An 11,828-nucleotide genomic window follows, 5' to 3' on the forward strand; every position below is an offset into this window, starting at 1 on the left:
AGGTCAGGTTGGACGGGGCTCTGAGCAACCTGATCTAGTTGAAGATGTCCCTGCCCACGGCAGGGGGGTTGGACTAGATGACCTTTAGAGGTCCCTTCCAACCCAAACTATTCTATGATTCTATGAACCCATCTGGCCCCATTAACATGCGTGTGTATAGTTGGGTTAAGTGATCCCTAACTATTTTTCTCAATGGTGGATGCTGCTTCAATCTCACAGACTCTGCTAGGAGGCTTAGGGACCTTGGAGGCCTGAAGGCAAAACATGCTAGTACAAACTGAATACCTCAGCCTTTTGCATATCCCTTGTCACCTAGGTCCCCTGCCAGAACGAGGACTGGGCCCACGCTCTCCTTAAGCCTTTCTTTTGCCACAGATGTACTTACAGAAACCTTCCTTGCTGCCTTTCATCTCCCTCGCTAGTTTCCAGCTCAGCTCTGGCTCTCCCAGCACACATTCCTAAGCCACAGCCTGCTAGGCATTCTCCCCTCTGTGAAAGTCCAAGTGCCAACACACTACCTGAGTTTTATGTTTCTCAAGGTCTTTAGGCCTCAACCAATGCTTCATCCTCTAACTTCCCCAGTCCTTTGATACTGGGAAGTATCAAAATCACCATTCTAGCTGTCCCATGTCAACGTGCCTAATGTTAAAACCTAGCCAGTAGCTTGAGTACCACCCCTCCTGAAGTCCAAACTGGCAGGGCCGTGACCTTGCAGCTGAACATTTCATGATACACATTAAATGAAGAGCCCTCGCATAGACTATGGAAGGTTTCTAAGCCTAATTGCGCTTGACTTTAGCCAGCCTAAAAAAATACATAGGTCTAATGTAATCAAGATCTTAATTTTACACACAGTTTCTTCACTGCTCTTGAGGGTCCCCTTTATGGAGACAAAGATCTTTTTGTTTTGGACAGTACGTATTTTGCCTTCCAAATCAAAAGCACTCTTCTGCAACTGCACATTTTATTTCCTATGCTCTCTACCAGCTTTAACAAGTGCTAATATCCAATGTCTGTTCAGCCCCTGGAAAAATTCCATTCCATTAAACTCATCCCCCCAGATGAATTTATTCTAAACAAATTTTCTTTTAAGTGTTCTCATTTGAATATTAGCATCAGACAGGAGTTAAATGATCTGTTCTCCCTGATCTCAGAGGTACACAATTATACAGTATATAGCTTACTCCAAAGGCTATGACAATAAATGAAATGACAATTTCAGGAAAAAAAAAAAAAAAAAACAGTGCACCACAATAAAAGTATCGTAGCTTCTACAGATACTTGCAAATGTTTATGCTTAAGGCACAGTAAAGATGGTTTCTTTGAATAAAACACAGCTACTACTGTTTTTCAGCAGATCAAACAAATGGAAAGAGAGGACTCTTCTAAAGATAAACTGCAAACCAAACAAATAAGCAAACAAACCCCAAACCCACAAAATTTCCATTTAAAACTTGAATAGTTTCTCAGACTTTCTCCTCTCCCTCCCCAAACACTTGGTCGTAACGTTTTTAAAAGGCAAACATTAATTGACATATTTTTGCTGCACAGCATTAGCAAGACACTTGGAAAATATGAGCAATGCTCTTGCAGAGTTGTAATCTACATCATTACAATAAAGCTCTTGCTCTTGACAAGAAAGATCACAGAGAGTGCAACAGCACAGAGTATCTCTGGCTAGGTCTAATAATTTTTTAAGGCTTATAGGCTACAATCGGCATCCTCAATGACATTAAGTTGACTACATACTTTTTTTTTTGATGTAACTGTAAAACATGTGGGATAACATAGTTATAGAGGCATTTGCTGACACTTCTCTGTTGTAGTATGCCATTTCCAAAAAAGAAAAAAAAAAAACCAACAAATCCCCACAAAACTTATCTAATCACTTCTAAGTGCATTATTTCAACAATTACAACTGATACTAGAGGATTCTTAATTAAGCTGAGAACAAAACCTTACAAGATGCAATACCTAAAAGATAAAGTATCTCAGTTTGAACTGGGAATAAGCAAGAAATGTTTAGTAAGATAATTAACCAATTCAGCAGATTACTGACGAGCATGACAAACTCCCCCATCACTTGGAATCTTCGAATTAGAAGCAGCAGTTCTCTTCAATAGGCAAATTTTAGTTTCCTACAACTAACTACAACAGAAGTTACAGAGTGAAAGTCGGCCTCTGTTGTTAAAATAAATCATATATAATCAGAGTACCTGATCACAATAGCCCTCTTCAGCCTCAAAAACTAAGCACAACAAGATATTGACATTCATATCAAAATACTTGTATTATTATATGGGTTAAATCACACTTCATTCACAGTAAGCTTCCAAATGCCAGTGGCTGGAAGGAAAAACGATACAAACCCAACCATTTCCCAGACAAAAGAAAGAAGTTAAAGCTATGTTTAGTCATAGCTTTCAGGTCATATAGTTTCAGGTCAGTTTTTTCTCACTTTTTCCAAAAAGTGGCCTACTGGGGTAAGGTAAAAAAGGTAAGAACAAGCTGGTCTACAACAGTGGACAAAGGGAAAGAACCAGAGGAGAAACAGACAGGGGAAAAAAAAAAATTGCATAGAAGAGCATAGTTTGCAGTCTCTTTCCACACAAAATGAACTGACTCTTACCTGAAAATCCTCTTTTATAGCTTGTAGGTTATATGCAAAGAACTTCTGATAATGTTGGAAGAGCAGAGTCAATAGAATCGAGATGGCACTTGGGACTAATAACAGACTCTTTGACAAAGGTGCTTTATCTTAAAGACAAAAAACAAACAAACAAAAAGCCATTTTAGAGAAAAGTCTCTCATATTTAAGAAGTGACATATTTAAACAGGTGATTGGAAAACATAATAGCAGTAGCACCACCTTGACTTTTTATCTCAACAACTTTCCAAGTTCTCAACAACTTGCAAATAGATAGAAAAAACACACCAACCAAAGGAAGTTTTTGGCGATATTAATGACAGTTAAATATTAATCAGACATTTTGTTTTCAACATTCTCTCATGAAATTAATTGTTTGGCTATAATTAAACCTAAGCTCTCTGCACCAATAGAGGTCATGCCCTCCTATGCAGCCCTCCTAAAGCTCAATCATGTTTCAGGAAATAAAACAAACACTCTTTTTCGCTAGCAAAATATACACGCACATCTAGTTAAAACAAATACCTTTGTTTCCTTTGCGTTAGGGATTAAGATTAGCTTTTATTCTAGAGGCTATGAAGCAGGAACTACTTGAATAAATGTCCTGAATAAATTGACTTTCTCTTCACCACACTTGCATCCACCATTCAAGGAAACATATCTAAGTTAATTTACATGACATTCATCTTCCTTCCATTCAATCATTACAATTATTAATAAAGAAATTAATAAAATAAGGACATTTGTGAAATCAGAACTTCTTTCCCCCTAGTAGCATGACCTTCAGAAAGGACACTCAGAAGAAAGCAAGCAGAGTACAGAAAAAGCTGCGATACACATTTACTAAAAACCGCTAAGTGGAACATCCAGCAGGAGTATACCCAGCAATTCATCCCAAGCTGTTGGTGTAGTTGATGCAACAAAACACAAACTCTTGCCCAACAATTCAAGCCAATACAGAAACTCTGAAATATTATTTCTTCTATGACTTTTCCTCTTTTCACACATGCAACTTTAATCACATTTACTTCCTTTCCAAACATCTCAGTTATTGCACAGAACCTATTGATTTTCAGACAACTGCTTTTTTGCAGGATATTATGAAATCCGTAGCTCTGTTGTCATTATTCTTAGATAACAAAAGGAGCAATAAGACTACTTTAAAAGTACTGCTGGGAAGTAAAGAGCAGGAGCACAGGAAGAACAAAACTGCATTAAAAAAAATGTAATACAGGAAACATTTAGTACGCATCCAAATAAACTGACTACCATGAATGATTCCATCAACATCTGCTGCACACTAGAAGGGTGAGCTGCTAGAAAAGGAAGATGGTAATAGGCACCAAAGCCAAGATTCTAATCATGGCACAATCCCACTGCCATCGAAAATACGGTTCTTACTACATAATTTAAGCATGATCCTCATCCAAGTACTAACTGATGACATCAAGAACAACTTTGATGGGCACTGTTAGCTGTTCTCAGTCCACACCACCTTGAAGTCTGCAGTCTTCTGATGTTCACCATGTGAAGAAAGCATCTCTTCCTACGTGTATCGTAATGTAAACTTGTACTTAAAACTCTTCTTTCAGTCCACAATCTATACCTTTGAGTTCATTATTTACAGACTCACTTTCCTTACTCCATTTAAGCAATTAATGCCTTGAAGAACTAGCCTTTTATAGAAATTAGGCAGTGACTTGGATTGACACAGGTTGACGTTACTCTGCTAACCATAAGCTCTACTTTTATGATTAGATTTTCTGTGTGAGACATCAGGAGGGCAGAAAGCCTGGTTGAATTTTTTTTAATGCAAGAAAACTATCCACCTTTCAATTTAATATCTTTCTTTGGATTTTTTTGCTCTCCAAAACTAAGGTCTACAGTCTTTAGACATCCATTTTTTAAATTGTTCATTCCTCTGATTTAGTTGGACGCTTCAAAAAAGTCTGAAGCCATCAGAGTACCGTAGAACACTGGGGGGAAAAAAGAAGCTGGAGCTGCCTGAAAGTTACTGTGCACACAATGCACACACATATTCACTTGAAACCTCAGCCAATGCTCCCTTAGTTAACTTAACTTAGTTAAATTAACATTTCTTCATGTGAAAAGATCAGTTTTATAACCAGGATACAACAGATATTTGAAAGTACAGCCTAAATCAGAACAATAGTAGTAGTCAGAACAGTAGACATTTCTGAACCAAAGTTTGATAAAACTTGTTATTTTACTATCAATACGTTTATGTTATTTCATGAGTTTAAATAAATTTTTACAAGAACTCATTAATCCTGTAATACTTTTCACATAAGGATCACATTGCCACAAAACACATGACAAGCAAAACACTAGATTTACCACCGTGACTCTGTATTTCTATACAGGTTTAATGTTTATATTAAGATTTTACTGTAATTTTAATATCATTAGATCATTTTTACATTACAGGTAATACACACTTGAAATACTTTATCCTATCAAGCTGATTCCTAATTTGAATGCATTCAAAAGTAACCAACCAACAAAACCCTATCTGTTTTCTCCAAAAGCGTGAACACACATTTTTATTATAAGCCTTCTTTAGCTTTCAACTTAGACACTTTAAACCTTGTTATAGAGGACAAGTACTTATTTTTAAGCATGTCACCAAGTGAAAAACCACAGAAGTAACTAACCCATTAATGTGACAGTCACCCACAGGGAACATCACATGAGTAACGGAAACTTCTACTCTCAAGCTTCTCAAAATGTCATCATGGTTGATAAGTTTATTCTTGTCCAGTAAACTTGAGAAAGATAAACCCTTCCAAATAAATAGAGCATCTCCTGAAATGTTTTTTTCCAAGTGTTTCACTGTACAATGCAGTAGTTTGCTTTACCCCTCAACAGCATATAGATCCTTATCAAGGACCACTGTGAGGTCACCAGTGAAGGAGCAACCCTCCCACTGCTGTGGAATGTCTCAACCAGTAAGACCAAAAATGACTAACAATCCCAGATACTGCGCAATTGGGCATTCTGACATCCAAGTCAAATTGCTTACTTAGAATGCAAACGTAAAATTTAGAAAGCAAAATTCTAGTCTGATGGATCTGCAACCACTTGCAGGATGGAAACATGTAGTACCAAGCTATACTGGGTACCAGTGTCTCCAGGCAGCACCAATGTAAAAGTGCACAAAGAGGTGAAAAACCATAGTACCTCTATGCCACATAAAGGAAGTAGAATGAAAGGATAAACTCTCATTTTGACCCTGAAGAGTTAAAATATATCATAATCTATCTTCAAAGACCTCAGAATGAATTTACAACCCCAAAGTACTTCTGAACTGGCAATTCATTCAAACAACAGGCAGAAATAGCATTGTTGCTGCAACACGTGCTGAGTTCCCATCTAAGTGAACAGGGTAATTTTGTAATAACGAGCAAAATGTGCCCACGCTATGATGAAGAGCAAAGAACTAGCTTTCACTACAGATCTTTGCTTCCCCCTGGTGCAATGGAGAAGTTGTCCCCAAAACTGCCCTCAATCTCACAGGCAAGTGTCCCAACCTTTGTGCTACCACTGTGCAACGTGAGACTGATCCTAAAATGCAACATGAATGAGAAAAGCACCTCTAAGTCTCCACATTCCACCCCTGCACTCATTACAAAGCCCACAAATCCTCTTCTTCCACAACCTACTACTTTTCTCGCTGCTAGTACCACTTTCAAGGCACAGAGAGTTAAGGAATAGATGTGTCCATCCATCACAAAGAGAGGGGGAGGTTTATGGAGCAACTGCTCAGGTAGTTGCAGCTTCAGAAGCCACCACTGCACTAGTGAGAAGAATGTGAAAGTTGTGGTACCAGCAACAGCTACAGTTTTTGAAATGATTTCCTGTTCCCTGCCTGTTCACCACTCACAGGTGAAGAGAGACAGCAGATGAGCATGTCAAAACAGGCAGCCAGACCAAGCTACTGTTTCAGAAGGGCTTTTCGGGGAACAACTTCACCCTCTGGACTGCTATTCTGGGCCCGAGACTCAAGCATTGGCTTGGGAGAGGACCACATTGCCCACGCCAGCTGATGAGCAGTGGCCGCCGATGCTCAGATTAGCTCAGGACATGTTCTGTGGGGATCCCTACTGAGCTTACACCACAGCTGCAGATGAAACATGCTGTGTAACAGGTTTTTTTTCCATTATCATCTGCAAACTTCCCAAACCCAGCTGCTATGAGGCAGACACACTGCTTTCATACAGCCAATTAACTGCTGAGGCTACTCTAATGGCATGAAATAAGCACAAACCATTTTTTAATGCTGATACACAAGATCTGTGAGTCTTTTAAACCATAACTGATGCACATCTGAATGCACAGTACTTCCTAAATGCACTGATGGAATCTGTACTTTGGATGGTCGTTTTTCCTCCGTTAAGCCATCATTCAGCTATTAATCTACTGTATTCCAAGATCTGTCCAAGAACCTGCGGCAGGTTCACCAGCCTAAAGTGATGTTTCAAAATGGTCAGTTTTCAAGGACTCTTGCCTACTATTTTCCTTTCAGATGCAAGTTTGCTACACATCAAACAGCAGCATGAACACCTCCTCCTGAATGTGTGGAAACCTTGCTTGTCCTTTATTGCAATGGTTGATGAAAGCCACTGTCAGATATTCAAATCTGAAAAATAATTTTTAAGTGCTTCCGAGACACTAATGTGTGCTTTTGGGAGACTGGAGCAATCTTACTACATCTGAGGAGTAAAAGGTTTGTCTTTATTATAACCACGCACTGAGTCCTGAACAGTAGCCAAGAACAAATGAGAGCATGCCATGGAAGGAGGATGACAAGAGATATGGACAGATGTAATACTGCTTGAGGAATCTGGAAGATACCAGGACACTGCGTGCTGACCGGTAGGATGGAATTTAACCATAGGATGATTTTTTAGAGTTAGTTAAATCCAGTATAAGTATTTTTCTAATATTTCATCCTTTGGAAAAAAAAAAAACCCAAACATGCAATACCAGAGGACCTTTCAAAAGCAGTGAAGTTACCACTGCCTGAAAGCATTACATGACTGAATAAAGTATTCCGGGTCAGGAAAGCAGCTCTTGTCCCTGGTCTAGGCACAGAGCACAGACACAGGAAAGGGATTCTGTGTTCAGACTGTCACTTCACAGCGTACTCTGGTGGTTAATCATTATGACGCCTGCAAGTGAACACAGTAATAAGAGTACCACTGCAGGAACAGTTTTTCCATGAAATGCTTATAAACTTAATGCAGAAGCTGAGAGGTGAATAACGTTAGTATATATACTAAAAAAGTCCATAAAGAAACCAACTGTGATCATGTGTTAAATCTATTTTTAAAAGGCACTGGTAAGACTGCAATCAAACTAGTTACCTATACATTTACTGTTTAGAAAAATGCTGGGTTTAGCCTCGGTCACAAACTATAAAAGAATGAAGAGCTACAAAAAGAAAAAAAGAAAAAAAAAAAAAGAAGAAAACCTTTGTTTCTAAAAGGAACATTTGAGAAGAAATAGAAAATGAAACAGGTTGAAGTTAACAAGAACGCTCACCTTGTGGGACAGCCTCTTCTTCCTCCCAACCACAGAGCATATTACCATACTACTATTTGTATACACTGTCAGAAATATCAGGTATGGCTATACCACAACACCACGTGCGGATCCCCATGCTAGCTTGAAATGAGCTAGCTCTGCAGCAGCAGCAGAATAGCCACATTTTTGTGGTGTTCAATGCATAGCTAATTGAACTGATGCAGCTATGCTGCTACCAGGACTCAGGCTATCATTTTGAACCAGGTTGTACTGTGGCATGCTGATGTACAAGCTAATTTGCTTTCCCATATAGTACTGTACTGCGTAATACTGTTATGCACAGAAGTCTCATATATTCAATACATACTTCATTTTTCCCTTCAGTCGTACCACAGAGCATAAACTTACATACCTTTATTATTTTCCTGATGCCTGCGCACAACACAGTTCAGTCTTGCAGGTTATGCAGAGGAGCACAGCGTTCCCTTCTTGCCTTGGGGATTTTTAACAAATTGCTAGCACTGCACTACAAGGTTCACAGAGAAGTAAAAGCATAAGTTGCATTTGCAGAAATACTTGCACACAAGTTCAAAGGACTCTACTCCCTAATACTACATGAAGTAGCTTGGGTGTAGTAGGCAAAGCAGTCAAATCTTTTCCAGATGTAGCAAGTGGATAGGCTTTAAAACATGGACTCAGATTTTACCTTAATAAAGACTAGCTTTAATAGGTTTCCCTACTATACTCAGCATGTTGGAGAACAAGCAGCAAATATAGCTAAGCAGCACTACAGTAAATCAGTCAGCCCAGTGCCAGTCTTCATGCCTTTGCAGAGCCACTGAAGTGCTTCAGCAGCATTCTTCATGGGACTGGTGTTGCTGGCAGACTGCAACACAAGAAACTAGTCTGGGTCCGGCACCACAGCTCACCTCTCAAGCCCTTCCTGAAAGCCAGGTGGTGCAGCATGCTTCCTGAACACACTGCGATGTTGTTTTACAAGTCAACTCAACTGGGTTAACATTTTGCTGCATCATTTGAGTACGCCCCATGCTGTGCTTCCTACTATCCAGAGTAATCGGCTTTTTTTCCCCCCAGGGCATACCAGCTCCTCCAATATTCCAGATAACAGATAAAAAGGCAAACTGTCCTTTTAAATTGTGTTCTTCCTTGTTTCCTGACTTCCATATCTCATAGTTGTAAAAATAAACATACCTGGTACATGTTACATCTCCTCATCCAAAATTGTGTGTGTCATGCACTGAGTAGGTGCGTTATCAGGTCCCAACACAGTCATCATCTGCTACACCTGATACTGCTGGTTAGGAATTCAGCGTATCACTGCTAGCAAAGGACCTACTTGTCTGAACTGGCTCACATGCACCCAGCATTGGACCATTTGTTTGTTGGAGGGACAGCTCACCTCTCATGCCCTTCCTGAAAGCCAGGTGGTGCAGCATGCTTCCTGAACACACTGCGATGTTGTTTTACAAGTCAACTCAACTGGGTTAACATTTTGCTGCATCATTTGAGTACGCCCCATGCTGTGCTTCCTACTATCCAGAGTAATCGGCTTTTTTTCCCCCCAGGGCATACCAGCTCCTCCAATATTCCAGATAACAGATAAAAAGGCAAACTGTCCTTTTAAATTGTGTTCTTCCTTGTTTCCTGACTTCCATATCTCATAGTTGTAAAAATAAACATACCTGGTACATGTTACATCTCCTCATCCAAAATTGTGTGTGTCATGCACTGAGTAGGTGCGTTATCAGGTCCCAACACAGTCATCATCTGCTACACCTGATACTGCTGGTTAGGAATTCAGCGTATCACTGCTAGCAAAGGACCTACTTGTCTGAACTGGCTCACATGCACCCAGCATTGGACCATTTGTTTGTTGGAGGGGTTTGCTATTATGTATCTGTCTCTTATTCACTTTTCAAGAACCTCTCTGCCTATGCATGTGATTTTAAAGAGTATTGAACAGAAGTGGGAAGGAGGATTATACCAGGAACCTCTTAAATTAGGATACGAAATACTAGAGACTTTATGTAAGAACTCATCTTAACTGCAGCACTCAAAGTCATTGCAGAGCCACTGAAGTGCTTCAGCAGCATTCTTCATGGGACTGGTGTTGCTGGCAGACTGCAACACAAGAAACCAGTCTGGGTCCGGCACCACAGCTCACCTCTCAAGCCCTTCCTGAAAGCCAGGTGGTGCAGCATGCTTCCTGAACACACTGCGATGTTGTTTTACAAGTCAACTCAACTGGGTTAACATTTTGCTGCATCATTTGAGTACGCCCCATGCTGTGCTTCCTACTATCCAGAGTAATCGGCTTTTTTTCCCCCCAGGGCATACCAGCTCCTCCAATATTCCAGATAACAGATAAAAAGGCAAACTGTCCTTTTAAATTGTGTTCTTCCTTGTTTCCTGACTTCCATATCTCATAGTTGTAAAAATAAACATACCTGGTACATGTTACATCTCCTCATCCAAAATTGTGTGTGTCATGCACTGAGTAGGTGCGTTATCAGGTCCCAACACAGTCATCATCTGCTACACCTGATACTGCTGGTTAGGAATTCAGCGTATCACTGCTAGCAAAGGACCTACTTGTCTGAACTGGCTCACATGCACCCAGCATTGGACCATTTGTTTGTTGGAGGGGTTTGCTATTATGTATCTGTCTCTTATTCACTTTTCAAGAACCTCTCTGCCTATGCATGTGATTTTAAAGAGTATTGAACAGAAGTGGGAAGGAGGATTATACCAGGAACCTCTTAAATTAGGATACGAAATACTAGAGACTTTATGTAAGAACTCATCTTAACTGCAGCACTCAAAGTCATGAGACATCACCTTAAAAGGCATATGGACAAGGTCAAGGACTTCACTACACAGGCCCAGCTATTCATGCACTACTTATGAGAAAGTCTAACTTCAATAGAGGTGGTCAAACTGACAGGGAATACCTGAAGCTGAATCTGTGGTAAAGAACTTACAAGTTTTGAATATTCCTTGGATGAAGATAATATCGTCCACCTCACTGAACTACGGAGTCAGGACTTGAACTTTTCTGTGTAGGCACGTAACATAGCGTAGCATCCGCTGGCACCCATAGTACAGAGATGATCCATAAAGTTAGCTCTTTAGGCTAACTAGAGGCAAGTAATACAAAACCAGTTTGTACTTGCTAACAACTTTGAAAAATATTGTTTGTTCAGCATAGTAGTGGAATATTAGGAGAAATAAAATTTGGCCATCAACCAAGCGAAGATCCATGTCACAAAAAGAGCCAAGGGCTCCATCTATGGCCAGATCTAGATGATGTTTTTTAGGACCGTTTTATCAACTGACTGTAAATAATGCTAGTAATAACTAAACTTACTCTGTTAAGTCAGCAGTAGTATGTCAGGGCCACCTTATAATACAAAACCAAAATGCATTCAGATTAAACAAACCCGACAGTATTCTTGGTCTAGAAAGTTGGAAATGCAGCTACTCAGTAATCTGCACAGATACATAGCTGAACTCCTTTTATTGATGAAATCAAAATACTCAAGTTTTTCATTTACTCACTAGCACTGAAGATTTTGTTTATACATGCAGCCAAAGATTTTCCCAAATAAATGTT

At 39.7% G+C, this 11,828-nt stretch overlaps 1 protein-coding gene across 1 annotated transcript in view; it reads right to left on the bottom strand.

Moving 5' to 3' along the window:
• Nucleotides 1-2,751, bottom strand: part of UBAC2 (UBA domain containing 2) — a 100,415-nt gene extending 97,664 nt beyond the window's left edge. The window contains exon 1 of the mRNA XM_019474382.1: nucleotides 2,630-2,751. The gene's annotated coding sequence lies outside the window, so the exon portion shown is untranslated. The remainder of the gene's footprint in view (nucleotides 1-2,629) is intronic.
• Nucleotides 2,752-11,828: the final 9,077 nt, after the last annotated feature.

Source organism: Aptenodytes forsteri, unplaced genomic scaffold, assembly GCF_000699145.1.
Source record: "Aptenodytes forsteri isolate BGI_AS27 unplaced genomic scaffold, ASM69914v1 Scaffold123, whole genome shotgun sequence".
NCBI lineage: Eukaryota > Metazoa > Chordata > Aves > Sphenisciformes > Spheniscidae > Aptenodytes > Aptenodytes forsteri.